This window comes from Ursus arctos, unplaced genomic scaffold (assembly GCF_023065955.2).
Source record: "Ursus arctos isolate Adak ecotype North America unplaced genomic scaffold, UrsArc2.0 scaffold_25, whole genome shotgun sequence".
NCBI classification, from domain to species: domain Eukaryota; kingdom Metazoa; phylum Chordata; class Mammalia; order Carnivora; family Ursidae; genus Ursus; species Ursus arctos.
Window position 1 is genome coordinate 40,174,711 of NW_026622930.1, and position 27,592 is coordinate 40,202,302.

Here is a 27,592-nt window from a genome sequence, read left to right on the forward strand (position 1 = left end):
CAGAGAAAAGAATTTGACATAATGCCAATAAGAGAATCTTCCTCCTTAGAATATCTTAAAGCTTTCATTCTTTTTGTTATTCTTAAAAAAAAAAAAGTAGCTAAAAATTTGGGTGTAACAAGCTTCAAAATATCCAAACGCACAGGACCCAGAGAAATAAATATTCAAAATATGAAAATCTTTGGTTCAGAGGCATGTAGATGAAGGGCCTGGGCCTGAGGTTCCTCTCTCCATATTGTAGAATAATCCAGACAACCACAGAGCTGGATTCCTGTCTACACCCAAGCCTTCCTCGGTTCCACATCATTAAAGGAGTGGCTTGTCACCCTCCTGTTGATGTCCTTTGGTAGAGGTACAGTAGCTCAAGGCAGTCCAGTTGGGCAGTTGGGTGAAGAGTCATCCATTCATTTGTCAGTCTGTTGCCAGGGCATACCGGGGTGGGGCAGGAAAAGGAGAGAGCAGACATGACTTAGGAGCACTGGTAGAGTTCCGGAAGCTACACCCTATAAGCTGGTGAAGGAAGGATGTGGAAAGGATGGCCCCTTGTAGGTCCTCCAATGTTCTGGGGAAGTTCTACCACTTCCTCTTTATCCCCACCATCCACCTCCTCCTTTTGCTAGAGGGACTGTTGGGAACATGTAATATATAATGGGGCAAAATCAAGATTTTCTATGGACAGCTGTTTATTCTGAACCATGAGCTGTACCACCATTGCCCCATTACTATGGAAGCCAGGAAGACAAACAGGACTTTAGAACTGCACCTTATTCTACTGACAGGACTTCCAGAGGTGAAACCCCTTTTCTGAGGTTCACAGCTTATTGTGTGCCTAGAACACAGGTTTGTTTGTTTGTTTATGTATTTATGTGTGTATGTATGTATGTACGTATGTATTCATTTAACTTTCCTCAAGTGCAATTTTCTCAGGCTACACAGTGACAGCATCTTTTCACCGCCAAGACCTTAAATTTCAACTCTCTTTCTCTGAATTGATTTTCAGAATTCTGCTTCTTCAGGTTAACCTTGAACCAAAGTCCCACAGAACACCCCCCCTTCCGGTCCATTTGCTTTGAACACCAACCTCTTTCTGGATTTACTTCTCCACATGCAGAGGCTGGACCCCAGGGTCTGGCTCATAGCTTTCCCTATTTAAATGGCCTCGTCTGGGTCTCTTCAGCCCTCAGCTTTCCCCACTGTGATCCCAAGCTGCTGGGCCTGGCCGGGTTCACACAACCGCAGTTGGATCCTAAGTGCTACTCAGAACCTCTTGCTCATCGTTCTGTATGCTTACTTCAGCATTCACCACTGAGACTGGGCTAGGCATTTCTCCCTGCCTGGTCCTCTTCACAGTCCTCCTGCCTGCCCCCATTTCTCTGAAAAGCCTAGAGAACTGAATTACAGCATATTAAGAACAAGCAGATCCATTAAAGACTGTCATTCGACGTTCTCATTCTACAGAGAAGGAGTCAAAATCACTGATACTCAGAAATTAATGAGAGCTTCAAGGCACTTGGCCTATGCCTTGCCCTCAGGTAGGTAAAATATTATGTCCATATTAGAAATGAGGTACTAGAGATCCAAAGATGTAATGTCATTTGTTCAAGGTCACAGAGCCAGCCAGGAGATTGTAGAGCAATACCCTCTTCCTGACTCCCTGCCTTCATGATGCTTTCTAACCAGACATCCTCTTCACTTTCAAGTATCTTTTGTGCAACTTACAATTAATTTATACTGGTGAGCACACCGGAAGGTACACTGCTTAAAATCAGAATTTCTACAGGAATTTAATTTAAATTTTGCTATGACTTTGGTGGGAAATTAGTAGTATCTTCTTTAAAATTTTTCCAATCTAAAAATGATCTGTTCCATGCCACTGAACTTCAGAGTCCTGGGGTCTTGACTGCTTATCTATAAGTTAGAGCGGGCCCAGAATTGTTTCTGGAGGATGATTTTGGTTCTGCCATGGTTCTGTCCAAATAACCGTCCTGGTCAGGCTCCTTAATTTCAGTAAGAGGATCATAATCTTACCCTTGACTTTATTGCTTGTCAAAGCATGTGGATCTGGTTTTAGTTAGCAACCCAGAATATCCCCACTCCAAATTTTGCTTAATATTACAACCTTCAACTCTCTGTGGTCCAAGATAGATCCAAAGTTCAACTACAAAAACGTAGCTTGACAAAAGCACATAATCCATCATTCTGCTGGAGATTAGAAATTTTGCCCTTAGCTCACAAAGACTGTCCAGCAAACATGGCTGTGGTGTTAGGCCTCCTCTCCTCCCTGAAAGTTACATTTGAAATTATATTTTCAATTGAAGAATTGACATAGAAAACAATTTCAAGTTGGTCATTTCTTGAGACTTTCTGTTTTGTTTTCACTATATTTCTTTTTAAAAAAGATTTATTTATTTGAGAGAGAGAGACTGAGCATGAGAGTGGGGGAGGGGAAGAGGGAGAGAATCTTAAGCAGACTCCCCGCCAAGCAGGGAGCCCAATCCGGGGCTCCATCTCACAACCCATGAGATCATGAACTGAGCGGGAATCACAAGTTGGGACACGTACCTGACTGAACCACCCAGGCGCCCCTCATTTTATTTTTAATGAAACAACATTGGTTAAGTAAACACACACCAGTGCCTTATCCCTTAGTTTGCAACTCAAAGTGGATCAAGTCTTGTTTGGCTCCTGTTCCAATGTTTCAAGATCACTTGTGCTCTTGGTCTAACCATCAGAGTGAAACTGTTTCTCGGCTCTTATCTGTGTTGGTGATTTCAGTCCAAGACCTGGGTCCCCTCTCCCACCTGAAGCCCCTTGTCGATCCATAATGACACCATGACCCACATCCATCAGTCTCTGAGCAGTGCCAACATCTCCAGAAAAAGCTGCAGCAGCCAACTCAGATTTCTAAGTGAAGCAATCCCTGACTGATATTTCTCAAACACTGAGGGAGATACATAATCAACAGCAATGTTTTTAAAAGCATCTTGTTCTTGGGGCGCCTGGTGGCTCAGTCGGTTAAGCATCCAACTCATGATTTCCGCTCAGGTCATGATCTCAGGGTTATGAAACTGAGCTCCTCGTCAGGCTCCGCACTCAGAAGGGAGTATACTTCAGATTCTCTCTCCCCCTCTCCTTCTGCCCCTCCTTCCGCTCCCTCACTCTCTTTCTCTAAAATAAATAAGTAAATCTTAAAAAAAAAAAAAAAAAAGTATTTTGTTCTCCTGTGTTTCTTTCATGCCTCATGGCTTTTTCAAGCCGAAATGCCTCTAAAACCCCTTAGAGAGTTTCTCTTCCAATCTTAGTTCACACTTATCTTGGCTCCCATCCTTCTCCCTTTCCTCCCAATTAGTCATCAACAAAATCCAGGGGGAAAAAGTCTGCAAAGGCAGAATCGTCTTCAAACGGTGGAGGGGGAGAAGCAGCTTAGTGAGCAAAACCAAAATACTCTTTAAGGAGCCGGGAGAAGGGAAGGCCAGCAGCATTCATATATTAACAAACTCGCACCATCATCAGTCCCTGCAAGGTTAGACAGGAGAGGACATCATCTAGTACATCACTGTGCTTCTTTCTGGGAACACAGGAAAATATTCCTATGTCAGTATCAGGAAAAGCTGCGCTCCCACCAAACAGTAGATTCGTCTTCATGGATACTGAAATCCTCCACTGGTAGGGCCTCTGCCCCTGCACAGGTCCTTAAGCAGCCTACAGCCAACTCTGCACTACAACCCTAGTAACATGCAGTGTAGTGCTTTAGCATGCAGACCTATGTGCCACATCTGACTGATACTTCCTGTGCCTGTTTCTCTCACCCACTCATTCTCTCATCTATTTGTACTCTATGCAATTTTATAAGTGATTTCTGATCCATTGTGGAATGAGGTGATGTGCTGAATGAAGGAATGAATGAGTGAATGAAAACACACATAACTTTCCTTCTTTCTCCTCCTTTACAAAGTTACAAATGCCTTTTCCCTTGTCTTTTAAATCTCAACTCCACTGTACTCTAAACCCATTTCTGTCCTGGGTTCCCTTCTTTCTCCCTGTGACCTGGGATCAAAGTTAGACATCATCTTCAGCTTCTCCTGTTCCTTCTCTCTCAGGCAGTCACTAAGACCTACCAGTTCTCACTTCATTCCCTACTGCACATCCTTCCCTTCCCTTCCATTCTCAAGGACAGATTCTTGCTCAGGTCCTCATTACCTTATACCTAGACTACCGCAATATTTTCCTAAATAATCTCCTTGGCTTCAGACCTTCTCCACTCCAAATCATCCTACAGATGTTGCATCATTATTCCTAAATGCATAGAGACTCTTTTATTTTTTAATTTAAATTCAATTGGTATAGTACATCATTAGTTTTTGATATAATAGAGACTCTTTTGTCTTTCCTAAATTTAAACCCCCAATTCGAATTTTATAACAAAAAAATCTGTGAGGATTCTTTTACATCTAAACTAACTTTGAGGTTGTCTAGATGGTCCCTTGGTAACTAAAAGGATTTATCCCCTCTCCTTATAAAAGGAGTGATGCTAAAATAATGAGGTATGTTTCATGCTCTTTATATTTTAATTAGCTCTATCAGCTATACGAATGACTGAAATAATTGTGTCAATGCTCGCTTTCTGGATCCAGATACCAAATGAGCCTTTCCTTTCTTAAGCAAAAACTAGACTAACTCCCTACTTTGGACATTTTGACTGATACTAACCCCTTCTAATAATTTGTGCATGAAGGACAAAGTTATATTATAAGGGTACTTATTCCAAATCAGGAACTTATCATAAGCCCATGGCTTATGTTTCTCTTGACCCCTCATCTAAGGCTTATACACCTTGTCTATCTGCTGTAGGTAACCCAACAGTAACCAACACTTTAGGCCAGTTTACTATCTATCACCTATTAAATTCTTGTGTTGTCTATTTCCAACACACTAGTTAAATGCTGCTTTGATCTAAACCCAGTAACCCAACTTCCCTTCCTTTTTTTAAAAGTTTTTATTTTTTTATTTTTTAAGTAATCTCTACACCCAACGTGGGGCTCAAACTCACAACCCCAAGATCAAGAGTTGCATGCTCTACCAACTGAGTCAGCCAGACGCCCCGTTCTCTTCCTAATATAAGAGAATCTCATGATTGTATAAGAGAATCTCAAAGAGCTGCTCTAAGCCTGTTCTGCTCTGATTTGACTCATGTTTGACCCTCATGACAATGATATATTTGGTGATTGCTCCCATCTTACAAATAATCAATGTGTACTTTGTGCTGCGTAATAGATTCTAGATATCCTGTAATCAATAGCTTATTCTCTTCAGATAGCTCTGGCATGAGTATGCCAAAATTAAGACAGGTCTAACCTGATGTTTTACATGATTTTGACATGTTATTCTAGAAAAAGGGTTTTCTAACCTCTTTAGGAACTCCAATTAAAAACTTAAAAAATAAATTAATGTCTACTTATTAGAACAATCTAATATCTAAAGGAAGTCTCAGTAATTCAGACTGGTGCCCATTCTAAAAGAAAATAGACCAGCCTGCAATTATACAAAGCAAACACCCCTTTCTGGTGTTATTACTGTGGTTCAATCTGATTTCTGAATAAAATAGACTTCCTCAAATAAGGAGGGCACATGTCGTGATGAGCACTGGGTGTTGTACATAACTAATGAATCACTCAACACTACATCAAAAACTAATGATGTACTATATGCTGGCTAACTGAACATAATAAAAAAAAAAGAAAAAGAATTTTCTCCACTGAAAAGATACTATTTTGAAATTTTCTCACATCCCTTGATGTCTTTCCAAACCATATCTCTAAGTTTTTGTACTTATGCATTAAGCAAACAAACAAACAAGCAACAGTGGCAAAGCCAAACTGGTTCGGACTTTACAAAACTGAGTGGGAAAGGGGCGCCTGGGTGGCACAGCGGTTAAGTGTCTGCCTTCGGCTCAGGGCGTGATCCCGGCGTTCTGGGATCGAGCCCCACGTCAGGCTGTTCTGCTATGAGCCTGCTTCTTCCTCTCCCACTCCCCCTGCTTGTGCTCCCTCTCTTGTTGGCTGTCTCTATCTCTGTCGAATAAATAAATACAATCTTTAAAAAAAAAAAATTAGTGGGAAAAAATTTACCTGACAGACTCAACAGATGATCAAATCTTGCCACATATAGTTATCATAATCCAGGAAAAACTGGATGATTTTTTGAAAATCTCACTTGACAGTTAAAATATTTGAAGAAATACTTAAAAAAATATATTACTGACATACTGTTCCTGAAACTCCATGAACATAAAATGAGCTAATGGTACTTGACAATAAAAAGTGTCCCAGTTTTCCATTTTTATGGGATCTGTCGAAACCTCCATAAATATGCATTGTAAAAAAAATTGTAAATTAAATTGTTGCATAAAGCCCTGTGAGACTCAGCTTGACTCTTCCCCTGGCAGATTCTATTTGGTCTTGTCAGATATAATCAGGTAGATACGTGGTCATAGGTCCAACAGTTGTGAGCTGCCATCACAAAAGGTACATAGTTTGAATTTATCACTATATGATATAGATTAAGGAGACCAAATATATTCAAACAGACCCCAATGAAAGTCAGCCTTAAAACTACACTGAGTTCAAGCCCCACGTTAGGTGTAGGCTTACTTAAGAAAAAAAAAATGCAGGGCACCTGGGTGGCTCAGTCAGTTAAGTGTCTAACTGTTGATCTCAGCTCAGGTCTTGATCTCAGGGTCATGAGTTCAAGCCCCACATTGGGCTCCATGCTGGGCATGGAGTCAACTTTAAAAAATGCAATGCAATACATTTTGGGGTGCCTGGCTGGTTCTATTGGTACAGCATGTAACTCTTGATCTCAGAGTCCTGAGTTCAAGGCCCACATTGGGTATGGAGCCTACGTTAAAAAAACAAAACAAAACAAAACAAAAAACCCTACATCAAAAAGGGCTCTTTCAGGTACTCCTAACCATAAATACTTTTCTTAAGTTCCAAGACAGATATCGTAGACACATGTGTGCCAGTAAACATACTTAGGATCCTCCATTTGTATCCTGAGGTCTAGACCACTGTGTATCTGACTCAAGGCTCACTAAAAGTCCTTCAGGAGCAAGACAACGTCTGGAAGTCATCAGCTTACTTCCCAACCCTCTATGGATGAAAAAGGTGACATTAAGTATAGACAGTTTCCTTTCAACACCTTTGGATGAGTATCTATGATTAGTCAAAGGACTTATCATGGAACTTAAGATTTCTTGTCTCCTTTATTTCTTTCCTTTTGTGTTAATCTCTTTTGCTCTCTTCTCAACTACTTCCTTTCCTATAGAATTCTCTCAACTAAATTTGCCTTTCTCAAAGAACTGCAGTAAGCACCAAACTTTCTAAATATTAAATTTAATCTATCAAAATTCACTAAAATATATATATTTTAACTTTCACACATTTCCGTAGTGCAGTGGGATTCTAGATCCCCATCAATTAGCTGCTGCTACTGATATTTTTCAGAGCTTAAAAGGGATCCAAGGACATTAGAAAATAAGGAGACATGTGACTAATTATACAAACTGGTCCAAATTATTTTTCCATAAAACTTTGCAGGAATCACTGCATGATTTCTCTTAACTCTCCTAGGATTTTGTCTGCTACAACTAGACCAATTAAGATCAGATTGTTATTAGTACCTGTTCTCATTAAACAGGCACCTCAATACTCTTAAGTCTATTCTAGAATAACAAAACAGCCCTCTTGTCCTTACCATACTAAAATATCATCTGTTTTCTGGACATGGTAATCTGGTCTTTCCAAGCATTTAAAACCATTCTATCATTTACTTACATTTTATTGAGAGCTTTACATGATAACTTACCAAGAGTTGTCCAACATAGATTTTGTTGATTTACACAAGGATTTTTTTTTTTAAGATTTTATTTATTTATTTGACAGAGACAGAGACAGCCGGCGAGAGAGGGAACACAAGCAGGGGGAGTGGGAGAGGAAGATGCAGGCTCATAGCGGAAGAGCCTGATGTGGGGCTCGATCCCATAACGCCGGGATCACGCCCTGAGCCGAAGGCAGGCGCTTAACCGCTGTGCCACCCAGGCGCCCCTACACAAGGATTTCTGAACTATAATGTAGGTAAGATTCATAATTTATGTCTGACGATGGCCCCCAATATCAAATAAGAAAACTCAATCTTGAGTTCCTTAAGAGGCTAATATAAATTTATTGGTTAAAATAGTCCTAAATAATAAAATTGCCCTGGTCTATTTCCTAGTCAGCCAAGATGCTGTCTGATAATATTTAATGCATTTTTCTGGAACTGGGTAAATAGACCAAAAAAAGACAAAACAATTAATCAATAAAGGGGATAATAGTCACTTGGTTAATTAAAACAAATCAAACCAATCCTTTGAGACTTACTCTCCTGATTAGGCCTAGACTGGTTAAAAATTGAATGCAACATAGGTTCCATTTTTTAAATATTTGTAATTACAAATTTTTTAATATTTTAAATTAAGTATCTATAATATTTATATTTGTAATATATTTTTATATTTTATGTTTGTCTTGTTCTGCCCTTTACTGATGACGCTGCACCAAAAAGAGACTGAGGCCCTCAAGAAAACTGATTCTTTAAGAGTTTGTTTTGACAAGATTGTGTCCTTGTTTGTTTATTGTCTTTCTCTTCCATTGGAAACATAAGTTCCATGGGAAGAGGGACTCTGTCTTCTTCACCACTGTACCCTCAGTGCCTAGATGTAATAGTGCTTGGCATGTAATAGATGGTTGAATAGATGTTGAATAAATAGCTGTCCCTCTCCTGCACTGACGGAGGACAATATAGAAGTATTCTCAACACTTGGAAGAACAGCCCAGCTGCATCTTGGTGGGGACCAGATGTACAGCCTGTCAGTGGCCATGCAGAGCGAGCAGTGTTCCCCTATCAGCAGAGACACCTCTGGGGACTGTCAGAACCAGGAGCTCAGACCCTTGGCTTTGTCACCCACTGTTGCTTCAGTAACCAAGACTGGGTCTTAGACACAAGTGTGCATTTCTGGGAATCCCAAGATTTTTGTTGAGAAAGACACTGGAAGACACTGGACCTCTGGTAATCAACTGCCATCAAGATGTGGACATGTATGTCAGTGGGACCACAGTTATGTTTACCAGCTTTAGATACGAGGATTACACCTATATTTTCTGTTTTGAATATGTATAATCAGCCCCCTTGACTCAATTGTAAATTTCTCAAGGGCAGGCATTTAATTAATGTGAATGAGGAGTTTTACTGATTGATGATGGAATGAAAATAACCCCTACACGTTTAAGTCTAGAGAAATGAAGAACAATTAAAAGCAGGTCAAGATCTTCCTTCCTTATCCCACGCTCTACTCATAAGCCCTCTGAAAATAATTTTTAAGCCATGTGATATGTGAAAAGGCAGCAGCAAGGAGATTGACTAGATTAATATAATTTAACATCCATGTGATCTGGTGGTGGTATCTGCTTATTATCTTTCAGAATAGCCAAAAATAAGCTTTTTTTCCTCTGCTTGTTAGTCAAAGACAGTAGCCCAAAAAGAACCTGACAAAAGTAACAGGTCAAACTTGATTTAGCTGATAACTTCTTGTGTGATCCTGATTCCAATATTTAACTTCTTTCCAAATGTGCTTCCTCCTCTGCTAAACAAGGATATCTGTCCGTGTCACACAGAATTGTTATAAAAGATTATATAATTATAGAAAGGCATTTAGAATGTAAATGATTCTATATCTAAAGTGTTCTAGCATCCCTTCAGTCCCTGAATGCATTTTAAGCAGTATTAGTTGTGGGCCATTTGCTATTGCTGAAAAAAACAGATGGTCCTCTATGGTATAAATTTATACAGATGACAAGGTCATTATTTTGCAAAAATATATCCAAAGCAAAGAGTCCTCTGCATAAAGATTCAGAAAGTTCAACTACAATTTCCTCAGGGTTTCTAAAAGTAGAAGAGAAGTAAGCACGCTGGGATCACTGAAAGCTACATCCGGCTCAGGCGAACAGCTCACCCGTTTTATTTTGACTCCTGACTCGGGGCAGACAGTATTATTGCTGCTGATGCCTACAGACGACATTGCTCACTATTGCCCTCAGCTTCTGGCCAATGCAGAAGCATCATACAGGAAGCATTTCTACACAGTAGGTCAAACATTATGAATTAATCAATAGATTTGAAAATAAGATCAGAAAAAAATTGTAAATAAGATCAATGCACAGGACATAAGATATTTATAAAGATTCCAAAAAGTTTCAAATATTTTCTGCTCTTCTTCTTATCATCATGCAGTACAGTCTGGTGTTTGATAAATGCAAATCTCATTAAGAGAAAGACACAATTTGATTTTCTGGCGAGTGAAGCACAGGGAAGGCACAAGGCAGGTTCCATGTCTTCTAATCTCAGGATAATGTGAGAATCAGAGAATCAGGAGTGTCACGCAGACGTGAAATGGCAAATATTTGGGAGATTTTCTATTTTGTCTTAAAAGATTTTGCAAGATGAATATTCTATTCTCATTTCGCATGGTCTAATGTTTGAGCTCTTAATTTAGATCCAAAAGCAGCTTCTCTGCCTGGCTGAGCTCTTTGTTGCTCCAAGTTGAGCAAATATTCCATCTTCTCTTAAGGAGATGGAAAACAACCATATAGCATGATCCCCTTGACTACTGCCAGAATATACAATGCTACTGTATATCTATATGTCGATATGTGAAAACGACACCTTCATGAGAATGAATGAGGAAAGATATATCCTCTGCATGGGTGCATATATTCTGGTGAGCAGAAGATGCCATGGTATGAGAAAAAGGTGCTCCTCTTACTGATGAATACTGCCTGAGCCAGAGCAGTCTGGCCAGCTCCCACTGGCTTCCATGGCTGCAACCCTTTGTGCAGTGAGCAAACCTTACAACTGTACAGAGTAATTCATCAGTACTCAAGGATAGTCACGATCATAGCCTGGCTTCCTAGCAGTAACAGTGTCCCACATCTGTCTATGTTTTAGAATTTACAAAGCCCTTTTAATATTATCTTCCTTAATTCCTTCAAGAATCACTTAAGAAGATGTTATTTCTATTACTTGAAGAAGTTTAGATAGGTTAAAGTACATGACCAGAAGTGGCAAGACTGGGCATTAGAGACCAAGACTTTTCTTTCACAATGTCCTTGCTCTACAGCATTAGCACTGCCCCTTCTTTATTCCCATTTAAACACGCCAGATTACTTGACCATTTGTTTTACATCTGTTTCTCCCCCACTTTAAAATCATCTCTGTAGAACCCTCAGTCCCATGTCTTTCTAGTGCTTAGAGATCCAACACTGACACCCTAATATAGATCGAGTCATGTGTCAACAGCCTTATGGACTGAGTGTGTTGTGAGGGGATCCAAAGCACTAAAAAGTGCAACCCCGGGGCCTGAGTCATGTATTGATCTCAAATTGATAAGCACTGCTATTAGACCTCACCAATGTTTGCTTCTCTTGAGAATATGGCATTACTACTTATCACTATAATTTGATAACATTCATCAAATTATTAATGCCATACCCTCAGTTTTCCTTTTTTTGTACCTGTAGCATTTCATTTTAGATCCTAAATGCCCACTTCAACTTAATCATTTATCATATTTATTTTTAATACTTTTTCTGATATTTGATTAACAATTCTTTCCTCCTCCTGCCTGATTTAGCAGGACTACAAACTTAGCCAACATAAGTTCAATACTTGATTTCAAGTCACGTGGGACATCTCTCTTGTATCTTCTACTATTGATAGAACCCCTCTGTAAGGGTGTTCAATTGTGTAAGGCTATGTCTCTAAATGCATTAAAGCAGGAGCCCACAAACTTTCTGCAAAGGGCCTGAGAATGAGTATTTTCGGTTCTGCAGGCCATACAGTCTCTGTTGCAACGACTCCACTCTGCCATCATAGCACAAAACCAGCCGTAGATGATACATAAGCAAATGGGCATGACTGCATTCCAATACGGCTTGTTTTATGGACACTAAAATTTGAATTTCATATAATTTTCACGTCACAAAATATTATTTTCCTTTCAATTTTCTTCTGACCATTTAAACCTTTAAAACCATTCTTAACTCATAGACTGTACAAAAGCAGCCTAAGATCAGGCAAGGTTTGGTAGCCTTGATCTAGAGATCAATACTTAAATACTAACATATTGTGATCTAGCTATATATCTGATAGGGAGTTAATATCTGAAATATATAAAGAACTCATACAATTCAATAGCAACCCCCCCAAACAATCCAAATAAAAAAATGGGCAGAGGAACTGAGTAGGTACTCTTTCTTTTTTAAAGAAAAGATTTATTTATTTATTTATTTTAGAGAGAAAGAGCACATGTGCATGTGAGGGGGAGGGGGAGAGGCAAAGGGAGAGGGAGAGAGAAACTTAAACAGACTCTGCACTGAGTACAGAGCCCGATGTAGGGCTCGATTCATGGACCCTAAGATCATGACCTGAGCCGAAACCAAGAGTCAGTCATTTAACCGACTGAGCCACCCAGCACCCCTGAATACATATTCTTCTAAAGAAGACAGACAGGAGCACCTGGGTGGCTCAGTCAGTTAAGTATCTGCCTTCGGCTCAGTTCATGATCTCACGGTCCTGGGATCGAGCCCCACATTGGGCTCCCAGCTCAGCGGGAAGTCTGCTTCTCCCTCTCCCTTTGCCTCCCACTCCCCTTGCTTGTGCACTCTCTCTATCAAATGAATAAATAAAATCTTTTTTTAAAAAATGTCCTTAAAAAAAAAAGAAGACATACAGATGGCCAACAGATACATGAAAAGGTATTCAACATCACTCATCATCAGGGAAATACAAATCAAAACCACAATGAGCTACAACCTCACACCTGTCAGAATGGCCATCATCAAAAAGACAAGAGATAACAACTGTTACTAAGGATGTGGAAAAAAGGGAACCCTTGTGCACTTTCGGTAGGAATGTAAATTGGTGCAGACACTAAGGAAAACAGTATGAGATCCTCAAAAAAACTGAAAATAGAACTATCACATGATCCAGCAACTCCACTTCTGGCTATTTATCCAACAGTGTGGAGGTTCCTTAAAAAATTAAAAATGGAGCTACCCTATGACCTAGCAATTGCACTACTGGGTACTTACCTCAAAGACACAGACGTAGTGAAAAGAAGGGCGATATGCACCCCAATGTTCATAGCAGCAATGTCCACAATAGCCAAACTGTGGAAGGAGCCGAGATGCCCTTCAACAGACGAATGGATAAAGAAGATGTGGTCCATATATACAATGGAATGTTACTCAGCCATCAGAAAGAATGATTACCCAACATTTGCATCAACATGGATGGGACCGGAGGAGATTATGCTAAGTGAAATAAATCAAGCAGAGAAAGACAATTATCATATGGTTTCACTTATTTGTGGAACATAAAGAATAGCAGGGGTATCTTTAGGAGAAGGAAGGGAAAAATGAAGGGGGGTGGGAAACAGAGGAGGAGATGAACCATGAGAGACTATGGACTCCAGGAAACAAACTAAAGGTTTTAGAGGGGAGGGGGGTGGGGAGATAGGCTAGCCCGGTGATGGGTATTAAGGAGGGCACATATTGCAATGAGCACTGGGTGTTATACGGAAACAATGAATCATGGAACACTACATCAAAAACTAATGATGTACTGTATGGTGAGTAACATAACATTAAAAAAAAAGGAAATGAAATCACTATGTTGAAGAGGTATCTGCATCCCCTTATTCCTTGCGGCATTATTTATATTAGCCAAGATGGAAACAACCTAAGTGCCCACTGGCAAATGAATAAAGAAAATGTGGTGTACACACACACACACAGGAATATTATTCAGCCATAAAAAAAACAAAGAAGTTCTTCCATTTGCTACAACTTGGATAGACCTTGAGGGCATTATGCTAAGTGAAATAATTCAGACAAAGATGAATACTATATGATCTCACTTACATCTAAAATCTAAAAGAACCAAACTCCTAAAACAGAAAATAGACTGGTGGACTCCAGAGGTGGGGGTGGGTGGGGTGGAGGAAGGTGGTCAAAAGAGGCCAGCTTCCAGGTATAAGATGCGTAAGTTCTGGGGATGTAAAGTGCAGACAGCACGCCGACTAAAGTGAACACTACTGTATCATACATTTGAAAGTGGCTAATGGGAATAGATCTTAAAAGTTCTTATCACAAGAAAAAAAAAATAACTATATGAGGTGATAGATGTTAACTAAACTTGTTGTGGTGATCATTTCAGAATATATACACATATCAAATCATCATGTTGTAGTCCTAAAACTAATACAATGTTACATGTCAATTACATTTCAATAAAACCAGAAAAAGAAAAGTAAGTCTACTATCTTCCTTAAATACTCTATTAATTTTATATACAGGTATGTCCTCTAGATGATATATTCCTATGAAAAGCCATTGAAATATAAATAAATAAAATATTCTATAAATGTTAGATGCCCAAAGTAATTGAGTCTACTCTAAACAGTGTTATTTATACATTGATAAATATTACATATATAGACAGTCATCATTTACTGAAGAAACATTTGTTAACTATTACTACGAACTTAAATAAAGGACACATGAAAAAGGAAGATGCATTCCTTTTATGGAATTAACACTTTGGTGGAAGAAGCTTATATTAAAAATAAATATAATCAAAATAAATATATAAATATATATACTAAAATACATATATATATATATATATATAAAGACAGGAGGGGCAGAGGCACTGTTGGGAACCAAACCCCTGGCAGAGGGACACCATAAGAAGGGAGATGAGCAGACCCCAAACCAGCCACAGGGGACCTGCACTGGAAAGTCCCCATTAACATTTTGCCTTTGAAAACCAGGGGGGCTTAATTTTGTGCGTTTTTACAATCAGCCGGGCTTAACTCTGGGTACTTTAAATATCAGCAGGCTTAGCTCCGGGAGAGCCAGAGGATGACAGGAAACCGAGTCCCCATCCTTATAGAGCTAACGTAATAAACATCCCCTCTAGAGACAGCACAGAAGCAGCAGTTTGAAAAGCGCCTGGAATATATAAGAAGGAGATTTATTTACTACCTCAGAACATGCACTGGAGGGGCAAGAATATTTAGGAGATTTTTCCAAGAACAAAAGTACTGGCCGGTGCCATTTCTGTTCATATCCCCACCAACCACCCCCAGACTAGACAGCAGGACACTTGGAGGGAACAGTGTGGTCACTCTCCACCTATCTCGATAAAACCAGGCAACTGCCCCCACATTCTCCTGCAGATCCACCCCATCCAATCTGTCCCACTAGTAGGCATCCCTCCAAATCAGCTCCTGCCCCAACATACCCTGCAAGGAACCCCAGCAGGGACCAGTGCCACCCTATAGTGACTCCTGCACCGGGGACAGGGAAAGATAACCACACGCACCAGTACACCCAGAGTCCCAAGAGCTGAACCTTATGATAAGTACAGTAGAGAACCCTGCAGGTCAGTGCAGCTGCAGCCCTGGGCTGGGGGCAAGCATTTGGTCTGACTGCTGACCCACCCACCAGTGAAAGCCTCTCAGAGGACAACGCAGAGAGAGTGCCCTGCAGGTTGGTGTGACTGCAGGCTCAGCTATGGGCTGAGGACAGGCTTCTGGTCTGATGGCTGACACTGCCCAACTACAAACCCACAGTAGTCCCAGACCGGCCCCTTAACAGGGACCGAACCCTTCCTGGTGTACCCAGAGCAGTCAGAGTGAACTACCACAGCTGACTGGACTGAAGGTAAATGCAACTCAGACACAACAGTAAGGCACATGCAGCCTACACAGGAAACACCCCTGAAGTGCCCAGCCCTGGTGAACAGGGGGCATTGTGCTACAGGGCCTTCTTCTTCATAAGGCCATGACTTCCCAGAGCAGGAGACACGGCTGACTTTCCTAATACACAGAAACACAGATTTAGACAAAATGAGGAGACAGAGGAGTATGCTCCAGTTGAAAGAACCGAACAAAATCACAGCAAAAGAGCTAAATGGAATGGAGATAGGCAATATGCCTGATAAAGAATTCAAAGTAATGGTCATACAGACCTTCAGTGGACTTGAGAAAAAAGGAGTAGAGGACCTCAGTGAGACCCTCAACAAACAGACAGAGAAACCAAAAAAGAACCAGTCGGAGATATAGAACTTAATAAATGAAATAAAAAATACACAAGTGGGAATCAATTGATTAGAGGAGGCAAAAGAATGAATCAGTGACTTGGAAGACAGGGTAGTGAAAGGAGCCCAGATGAATAGCAAAATGAATAAATAAATAAGATAAAAAGTGAGACTAGGTTAAGGGAACTCAACAGCATCATCAAGCATAATAATATTCACCTTAAAGGGATCCCAGAAGGAGAAAAGAGAGAGAAGGGGGAAGAAAATTTATTTGAAGAAATAATAGCTGAAAATTTCCCAAAACTGGGGGAGGAAAACAGACATTCAGATCCAGGAGGCACAGAGAACTCCCAACAAAATCAACCCATTGAGGTCCACACCAAGGTACATAGTAATTAAAATGGCAAATTGTAGTGAAAAGAGAGAATTTTAAAGGCAGCAAGAGAAAAGAAGACCCTTACATATAAAGTAAAGCCCGTAAGGCTATCAGCTAATTTTTTAGCAGAAATTTTGCAGGCCAGAAGGGAGGGACATGATATATTCAAAGTGCTCAAAGAAAACAACCTGTAACTACAAATACTCTATCCAGCAAAGTTATCATTCAGGATAGAAGGAGAGATCAACGGTTTCCCAGAAAAACAAAATTAAAGGAATTCATGATCACTAAACCAGCCTTACAAGAAATATTAAAGGGAATTTTTTGAATAGAAAGAAAAGGACATAATCGGGAGTAAGAAAATTAGGAAAAGGATAAAATTTCACAGCAAATATATAATAAAAGTAGTAGATTAATCACTTGTAAAACCAGTATGGGAGTTAAAGCACAAAAGCAATAAATCAATTATATCTATGAAATTCAGTTAAGGAATTCACAAAATAAAATGATGTAAAGAATGAAATCCAATACATAAAACATGGGGGGTGGAATAGAAGTTTAGTGCTTTTTAGAATGGGTTTGAACTTGAGCGATCATCAACTTAATATAGACAGCTATATGCATTACATGTTATATATGAACGTAATGACAACCACAAATCAAAAAACTATAATAGATACACAAAAAATAGAAAGGAATTCAAGCATAACAGTAAAGAAAGCCATCAAAAAGCAAGGGAAGAGAGCAAGAGAAGAAGAAAGGAACAGAAAACTCAAAAACAACTATAAAAGAAGTAACAAATGGCAGTAAGTACATACCGATCAATAATTACTTTGATGTAAATGGACTAAGTGCTCCAACCAAAAGACACAGGGTGAGAGAATGAATAAAAAAGCTAAGACCCATCTATACACCGTCTACAAGAGACTCACTTCAGACCTAAAGACTCTCACACGCAGATTGAAAGTGAAGGGATTGAAAAACATTTACCATGCAATTGTATGTGAAAAGAAAGCTGCAGTACCAAGGTAGCAATACTTTGGTTGGACAAAATACATTTTAAAACAAAGACTTTAACAAGAGACAAAGAAGGACACTACATAATGATAAAGGGAACAATCCAACAAAAGGATGTAACAACTGTAAATATCTGCGCCCCACCATGGGAGCAAAAAGGAAGGAAAAGTATATAAAACCACTACTAACAGACATATGGAAGAATCATACAGTAATATAATACTACTAGGGGACTCTAACACCCCACTTACATCAATGGATATATCATCCAGACAGAAAATAGACAAGGAAATACTGGCTTTGAATGACACATTAGAGCAGATGGACCTAACAGATATATTCAGAACATTTCATCCAAAAATGGAATACACAGGGGCACCTGGGTGGCTCAGTTGTTAAGTGTCTGCCTTCGGCTCAGTTCATGATCCCAGGGTCCTAGGATCAAGCCCCGCATCGGGCTCGCTGCTCAGTGGGAAGCCTGCTTCTCCCTCTTCCACTCCCCCTGCTTGTGTTCCCTCTCTCACTGTGTCTCTCTCTGTCAAATAAATAAAAATCTTTAAAAAAAAAGAAAAAAAAGAATGGAATACACATTCTTTTCAAGTGCGCATGAAACATTCTCCAGAATAAATCACATGTTAGGCCATAAAACAAGTCTTAATAAGTTCGAAAATACTGAAATCATATCATGCATCTTTTCCAACCACAACAGTATGAAACTAAAACTCAATCACAAGAAAAATCTGGAAAAAAACATAAATACATGGAAGCTAAAGAACATGCTACTAAACAATGAGTGGGCAAACCAATAAATCCAAGGGGAAATTAAAAAATACATGGAGACAAATTAAAATGAAAACCCAACAGTCTAAAATCTTTGGGATGCAACAAAGCTGTTCTAAGAGGGCAGTTTATAGCAATACAGGTCTATCTCAAGAAAAAAGAAATATCGCAAATAAACAAACTAACCTTACATATAAAGGAGCTAAAAAAAAAGGACAAAGAAAGCCCAAACCCAGTGGAAGGAAGGAAATAATAAAGATTAGAGCAGAAATAAATGAAATAGAGACTAAAATAACAATAGAACAAATCAGTGAAACCAGGAACTGGTTCTTTGAAAAGATCGGCAAAATTGATAAACCTTTAGCCAGACTCGTCAAGGAAAAAAAAAGAGGACTCAAATAAATAAAACCAGAATTGAAGGAGGAAAAATAACTGACATCACAGAAATACAAAGGATTGTAACAGAACATTATGAAAGATTATATACCAACAAAGTGGACAACCTAGAAAAAAAATGGATAACTTCCTAGCAACATATAACCTTCCAAAACTGAATCAGGAAAAAATAGAAAATTTGAACAGACTGACTACTAGCAATGAAACTGAATCAGTAATCAAAACACTCCAACAAGGGACGCCTGGGTGGCTCAGTCAATTAAGCATCTGACATAGGCTCAGGACATGATCTTGGGGTCCTGGGACTGAGCCTTGCATTCTGCTCCCTGCTCAGTGGGGAGCCTGCTTCTTCCTCTCTCTCTCCCTCTGTCCCTCTCTCTGCTCATGCTCTCTCTCTCTCTCAAATAAATAAATAAAATAGTTTTTAAAAAATTCACAAATAGAGGTTCAGAACCAGATGGTTTCACAGGTGAATTCTACCAAACATTTATAGAATAATTAATGCCTATGTTTCTCAAACAATCCCAAAAAATAGAAAAGGAGGGAAAGCTTCTAAATTCATTCTATGAGACCAGCATTATCCTGATACCAAAATCAGATAAAGACCCTGCAAAAAAAGAAAACTGCTAATATCTCTGATGAACATCAATGTAAAAATCCTCAACAAAATATCAGCAAACTGAATTCAACACTACATTTAAAAAATCATTCACCATGATCAAGTGGGATTTATTCCAGGGATGCAAGGGTGGTTCAGTATTGTAATTCAATTGATATGATACATTACATTAACAAGAGAAAGCATAAAAACCATATGATTATCTCAATAGATGCAGAAAAAGCATTTGATAAGGTACAATATCCATTCATGATAAAAATCCTCAACAAAGTAGGTTTAGAGGGAACAGACCTCAACACAATAAAGGCCATCTGTGAAAAACCCACAGCTAACATCATATTCAGTGGTGAAAAACTAAGAGCTTTTCCTTAAAGATCAGGAACAAGATGAGGATGTCCACTCTCCCACTTTCATTCAACATAGTACTGGAAGTCCTAGCCACAGCAATCAGACAACCAAAAGAAATAAAAGGCATCCAACTTGGTAAGGAAGAAATAAAACTTTTACTCTTTGAAGATGACATGATACTTTATACATAGAAAATCCTAAAGAATCCACCAAAAACTACTAGAACTGATAAACTCAGTAAAGTCAGAGGATACAAAATTAATATATAGAAATCTGTTGCATTTCTCTAATAATGAAGTAGCAGAAAGAGAAATTAAGAAAACAATCCCACTTACAATTACACCAAAAATAATAAAATATCTAGGAATAAACTTAACCAAAGAGGTAAAAGACCTGTGCTCTGAAAACTATAAAATACTATGAAAGAAACTGTAGATGACACAAACATATGGAAAGAGATAGTCCATGTTCATGGATTGGAAGAGTTAAGATTGTTAAAATGTCCACACTACCCAAGGTAATCTACAGATTCAATGCAATACCTAGCAAAATACCAACAGAATTTTTCATAGAATCATAGACTCATAGATCGATAGAACAGAAGAGAGCCCATAAATAACATTAAACATATATAGTCAATGAATTTATGAAAAAGGGGGCAAGAATATACAATGGGAAAAACACAGTCTCTTCAACAAAAGGTCTTGTGGGAAAAGTGGATAGTTACATGCAAAAGAATGAAACTGAACCACTTTCTTACACCATACATAAAAATAAACACAAGAAGGATTAAAGACCTACATGTGAGACCTGAAACCACAAATTCCTAGAAAAAAAAAAATAGGCAGTAATTTCTTTGACATCAACTATAGAAATATTTTTCTAGATATGTCTCCTCAGGCAAGGGAATCAAAAGCAAAATAAAACTGTTGAAACTACACCAAAATAACAAGCATTTGCACAGCAAAGGAAACAACCAATGAAACAACAAAGCAACCTACTGAGTGGGAGAAGATATCTGCAAATGACAAATACATCCGATAAGAGGTTGGTATCCAAAATATATAAACAACTTATACAACTCAACACCAAAAAATATATATATTCTGATTTAAAAATGTGCAGAGGAAAAAAAATCATTAATTAATTAATTAATTAAAAATGTGCAGAAGACCTTAATAGACATTTTTCCAAGGAAGACATATAAATGGCCAAGAGGAAAAGATGGCCAAAGGCACTAATTGTCAGGGAAATGCAAATCAAAACTGCAATGAGATATCACCTCACACTTGTCAGAATGGCTAAAATCAAAAGCACAAGAAAAAACAAGAGTTGACAAAGATGTGAAGTAAAAGGAACCCTCATGTGCTGTTGGGGGTGCAAATTGGTGCAGCCACTGTGAAAACATTATGGAGTTTCCTCAAAAAATTAAAAATAGAGGGGCGCCTGGGTGGCTCAGTCATTAAGCATCTGCCTGCGGCTCAGGTCATGATCCCAGGGTCCTGGGATCAAGCCCCGCATCGGGCTCCCTGCTCAGCGGGAAGCCTGCTTCTTCCTCTCCCACTCCTCCTGCTTGTGTCCCCTCTCTTGCTGTGTCTCTCTCTGTCAAATAAATAAATTAAATTCTAAAAAAAAAATTTTTTTTAATAAAAAAATAAAATTAAAAACAGAATTATCATATGATCCAGTAATTCTTCCACTGGATATCTATCCAAAGAAAATGAAAATACTATTGGAAAAGATAGATGCTCCCCTATGTTTATGGCAGCATTATTTACAATAGCCAAGATATGAAAGCAACCCAAGTGTGCATCCACAGATGCATGGATAAAGATGTATTGTGTATGTACAGGATATAGATACAAATATAGATAATGAAATATTACTCAGCCAGAAAAAAAGAATGAAATCTTCCATTTGCAACATCATGAATGGATCTAGAGAGTATAATGCTATGTGGAATAAGTTAGACTAACAAAGACAAATACCATATGTTCTCACCACTCATATGTGGAATTTGAGAAACAAAACAAATGAGCAGGCAGAGAAATACAGAGAAATACAGACTGTTAAATACAGAGAACAAAAGGTTGCCAGAGGAAAGGAGGGTGAGGGATGGGTGAAACAGATAAACTAGATTAAGAGTACTCTTCTTGTGATGAGCACTGAGAAATGCAGGCAATTGTTGAGTCATTACATTGTATAGCTGAAACTAACATAACATTATATGTTAATTAAAAATAAATAAATAAGGGGCACCTAGGTGGCTCAGTCAGTTAATTGCCTGCCTTCGGCTCAGGTTGGGATGGAGCTCTGCATTTCGCTCTGAGCTCAGCTTAGAGTCTGCTTGTCTCTCTCCCTCTGCTCCTCCCCCTGCTTGCTCTCTCTCTCTCTATCTCTATCTCTCAAATAAGTAAGCAAATAAAATCTTTAAAAAAATAAAAATAAATAAAAATAAAAAGTATTCTTAGCTCACAAGTTGTACAAAGGCAGGCCAGAGTTTGGCAAGGTTTGTTGGCCCTGATGTGGAGATCAATGCTTTTATTAATATTTTGTGAGCTAGGGACACCTACAACTTTCATGCTCCCTACTCTCAGCTTCTTAGGCAGTAAAGGCACTAGAATCAAATCCTAAAGACTAGAGATAAAAACTAATCAAAGTGCCTTCGATGAAATAAATTTGAAATTAAAATCTAGAAACAACTGCTCCCTCAAGTTTAATTACATTATTACTGTAGCTAAGAATATTCACTTATTCCTATGAGGTTTCAGATTTTCATATTTTCCTTTTCCCTTTACACTTCAGCTTTATGAAGTGTTCACAGAAAAAAATATATAAAAAGATTTTTGACTCCACATTAATAATAAACAGCTCCACGCAGTAAACGCTGGCTACTCCTGATGTTACCCTTGGCTCTGAAGTCTGATTGGCCATGTTGACGTCTCCTTCCTGTCTTGAGTGATTTTACTTCAGGCCCCACAGTCCACGTCCAGGGTACCTGATTTCTAGTTTAGTTACATGCTTCTGTAAGTTAAATAAATTATTTGGATTCAGGACAGTAGGTTCTGGAGAAATCCTTTCTCAAGAGGAACTTCAAGCTGGCAGGATGAACTGGGAAGAAAGATAAAGGAATGGAGAAATGACCCGTGCAGAAAACTGTAAAGTGGCCCCGGACTACTGGCCTCATTAGGACTTTGGACCTAAAAACCTATGCGTTAGAAGACAAAAAATATCTGAATCCTGTGGATTTAGCTATTTTGGGCTTTAGCAATGAGGTCTGGATCATAGACTGCTGTCTAAACCTTCCTGGTTTTTGCAGGGCCAACTCTTGTGGTCTCCACTCCTTTGCCTTATTCTGCTCTCGGGTGCCTCTGCTCCTGGCTGCTGCTGCTTCTACTTTTTTTTTTATTTTAATGTTTTTTTATTATATTATGTTAGTCACCATACAGTACATCCTTGGTTTCTGATATAAAGTTCAATGATTCATTAGTTGCGTATAACACCCAGTGCACCATGCAATACGTGCCCTCCTTACTACCCATCACCGGTCTATCCCATCCCCCCACCCCCCTCCCCTCTGAGGCCCTCAGTTTGTTTCTCAGAGTCCATAGTCTCTCATGCTTTATTCCCCCTTCTGATTACCCCCCTTTCTTTATCCCTTTCTTCCCCTACCGATCTTCCCAGTTCTTATGTTCCATAGATGAGAGAAATCATATGATAGTTGTCTTTCTCTGCTTGACTTATTTCACTTAGCATTATGTCCTCCAGTGCCGTCCATGTTGCAGCAAATGTTGAGAACTCGTTCTTTCTGATGGCTGAGTAATATTCCATCGTATATATGGACCACAGCTTCTTAATCCAGTCATCTGTTGAACGGCATCTCGGTTCCTTCCACAATTTAGCTATTGTGGACAATGCTGCTATGAACATTGGGGGGCATATGGCCCTTCTCTTCACTACGTCTGTATCTTTGGGGTAAATACCCAGTATTGCAATGGCTGGGTCATAGGGTAGCTCAATTTTTAACTTTTTAAGGGACCTCCACACTGTTTTCCAGAGTGGCTGTACCAACCTGCATTCCTATCAACAATGTAGGAGGGATCCCCTTTCTCCTGGCTTCTTCTACCTCGGCTGGGGATTTCTGGGTCTCTGCCTCTAACACTCACTTCCCTCTCCATTGCCGTGGCTGTCCCATGCCGTCCCCTTCAATTAGGGAGACCCTTTCCTTGGTGTTCTGCTCTTTACAAAAGGCAAAGTTGGGTTCTCGGGGATGAGAAGAATGCAAATTAAAAACAGAAGGTACGATGTTTCTATATCAAATCAATAGTGAATATATAACAGAAACATAAATATATATACATTATATATTAAATATATATATACAAATATATATTTGATGCTGTTAAAGGTGTGTGGAAGCATATTCTCACATAATGTAGGTACATGTGTAAATCAGAACACTTGGATAGTCCTGTTGGGATACAATTTGACAACATACATCAAGAGCCTTAAAACTGTTTCTATCCTTTAAGTGCATAGCCCATTTCTAGGAATATACCCTAGCAGACGAATCCTCAATATAGAAAACAGCTTTCAGCAGAAAGATGCGCATTACAACATAATTATGACAGAAAAAGGAAAACCTAAATATCCAACCATGGGGGAAGACTATTGCTAACTAAGCCGCATATCGTTGATGAGGACTGTTAGCGTTTATAATACAAGAGAAGGTGAAAAAGCTGGATACAAAACTGTATGTACAGTATGACTGCCACGATTTAAAAGGATATTTGCATAGGGAAAAAAAGAGAAGAAAAGTTCCAAATAATAGTTAATTTCCTCTTCATACTTTCAGGTACTTGATACTTCCTACTGTTAGTTAATTTCCTACTAGTGTATATAACACTAGTAAAATCAGGCAGAAAGCATGTACAGTATGACATGGTATGTAACACGTATGTATACTGGAATAATCAGGGAGAAAGGTTAGTGATATACTGCTTAGGGAAAAGAACTGAACATAAAATTGTATATGCAAAATGAATGCAATGATTAAAAAAACATTAAGGGCATCAAACTTAAATACCAATAGGAGCCAAACAGGCAGCATAAACAAACAAAACAAAGAAAAAAAGAAATGCATTGGGACAAGGGCACATTGGCAAGCATGCGTTCCTTTTGAAGGTGACTCTCTCCTCAGCTCCTACCATTTGAAATACAGGTTCAATATTTCTTTTTTTCTTTTCTTTTCTTTCTTTTTTTAAGGTTTATTTATTTATTTGAGAGAAAGGAGAGGGGAGGGGCAGAAAGAGAAGGCGAGAAGCAGACTCCCCGCTGAGCAGAGAGCTGGACACAGGGTTCTTTTCCAGGACCCTGAGATCATGACCGGACCCGAAATGAAGAGTTGGACACTTAACATACTGTCACACCCAGGTGCCCCCCAGGTTCAATTTTTCAAGACAAACATTAAATCTGGATTTAATGTAAATATCTTCATTTTTGCAGGTTAAAATCTAACTTAAATTATAAATATATTGCATGGGCCAAATAAAACATACCAGATTTTTTTTTTTTTTACAGAAAGGCTACCCATTTGCATCTTCTGCTCTATATTTGAATAAATACACACACACACACACACACACACACAGAAATAGACCTTAGGGAAGCAGTCATCATGGCTGGAAGATGGGACTCTGGTGATTCCTACTATTTTCTATGCTTTCATATATTCTAAATTTTCTTTTATATACATGGATGCTCTTAGAAAGAAATTTCAAAGCATTATTTTTCACCGTAGTACTGACAGAGCTTGTCTTTTTTGAAGATTTCTCAGGATCTGGAGCTTCTTTTTCTCATTCCTTTTTACATATTATAGCCATTAAATTAAGCCTTAAATTGTTGCTATAGGAATTTTTATAAGTAGCACCGACAGATCACACGTAGATAAAAGACTTAAAGACACCAGCATAAAAAATGACAACCATGCCAAGTGGACACTAAAACAGGATGCCATTTTTATGTCAGTGCCTAGTCTCTCACGCCCCAGCCCCTTGTCCCTGTCCCACTGACACCCAATCCAAAGGAATCATGTCCCTCCACCCTGCAGCCGAGGAGGAGAGGAGAGGCAGTAGCTAAGCTTACGAGAATTTATGAAATGCAGGAAGATTTGATGGCTTGGGAAAAGTGAAAGACTTTACATCTTAGCCCAAATTATTTTAATAATTCTACTCTGAAAGCTGAGCTGTTTCTCTAGACACTAAAGAATAAAAAAAGTAACAAAACACCACCTCCAATGCTACCTGAGACAGAGCTGCAGATGGAGAAACAGTAGAAAGGAAGTTAGATTTGCCCTTCTCCAAGTACCATGAAGGCCGTTTTAATTTCCTTTATGTTTTCCCTGTAAGTTCAAAGGGACCATTCCAGTTTCACTTTGTGCTTAGAGGCAGCCAGCCCTGTGCGTGGCAGGAGTCATATTTTCATTCGTTCTTTTGCTTCTCCTTGAGAATGTGGCCTGTTTTCAGGCCTGTTCTAAGAGCCCTGGGGGGCTTAGGATGGCATAACACGACAGGGTTTGGGAAGGTGGGTTTTGGGGGGAGTCCTGGGGCACTATCGGGGCAGGGGTCGTGAGGTCAAGAGGTTGGGAGAAGTGCAATTACTTGATCAAAGAGTTCCAGAGTTTTCTCTATTTTTGATTGGGCTGTCAAACTGAAGCTACAGATTAGAGTGTAGAAGTCTAGTGGGCTGCTTTTGGAAACAGTTTAACTGAAGTGACAAAAATGTTATTCTAGAGAGTAGAAACAATGAAATAACTCGTACTTAAAATTATAGCTGAAGGGAGGTGGGGAAAAGGAGGCATGTCCTCAACCCAGAAAAGGATTTCCTTGAAAGGGGGGAAGCATGCTAAATTAGGAACCTAGAAAGGTGGTGTCCTGGGATCGGCTGTCAAGGATCTTAGAAGTTTAAGCTCTGGGACTATATGAGAGAGAAACGATTTGGCTCTGCTGTGGGGATTGGGAACGTGCGTCTGAATGAGCTCCCGGCAGCGCCGGGGGGGTTCAGACAACCCCCGCCAGAACGGAAAAGGTTTCTTTCTCACTCACGGTCTGCAGCTCAGGGCAGCAGCTCTTTCTGCGGCTGAACATGGGATTCAGGAGGACGCAGGTCTCCGTGGGTAGCCTCTTGCAGGACCCATGCTGAAGGACCACTGGCTTCCACGACGTGACCTAACGGGGCTTCTGGCGCTCAGAACGGTCACGTGGACTTCCGTCTACATCCCATTGGCCAAAGCGAGTCACATGGCCAAGCCCACCAAGGGAAGCAGGGGGAGGTAGAGTCGGCCCCAGAGGGAAGGGGAGCCTAGAGGTAAATGTTGGCTCGACAATAATATTCAATCACAGCAACTCTACAAGCTATTGCATATTTAATGAGATAATAAGGTATGCCTGAGCTAGTTTTTCCTGAAAGTGTTTCTGAGCCGAAAAAGAAAAGAATGGACAAGAAGAAGGTGGAAAGCAACAAAATGAGCTGCTTGCTGTAACGTTCCCTAGGAGGAAATCTCTCACAGGCTCCTGGCCGCCTCAAAGTAGTACTACTGAGGGGGAAAAAAAGTGGGAGTTAAAAGTACTGCTTAATGGCAAGGAGGATCCTGATTTTGAGGGGCTTACAATTTATTATTTAGGGGCTTTGAGAAAAGAAATCAAAATTACAAATATAAACTTAAATTTAAAAGTGTTAAAGCACACATTTTGAAAAAAATTGGTAATTAACAAAAATGTACCAAAATTTTTTTAAAAGTTTTTTAATTAACTACCAGACACACCTCTATAAGTCTCTCTACATTTTTTGGCTGCAAA

The 27,592-nt window shown here is 39.3% G+C and overlaps 1 long non-coding RNA gene across 1 annotated transcript; it reads right to left on the reverse strand.

Moving 5' to 3' along the window:
* On the reverse strand, positions 1 to 27,384 carry LOC130544832 (uncharacterized). The gene is made up of 3 exons (XR_008961483.1): positions 26,840 to 27,384; positions 13,188 to 13,409; positions 1 to 416 (listed from the first exon to the last, which is right to left on the reverse strand). It is a non-coding gene; the product is annotated as an uncharacterized LOC130544832 (long non-coding RNA).
* Positions 27,385 to 27,592: the final 208 nt, after the last annotated feature.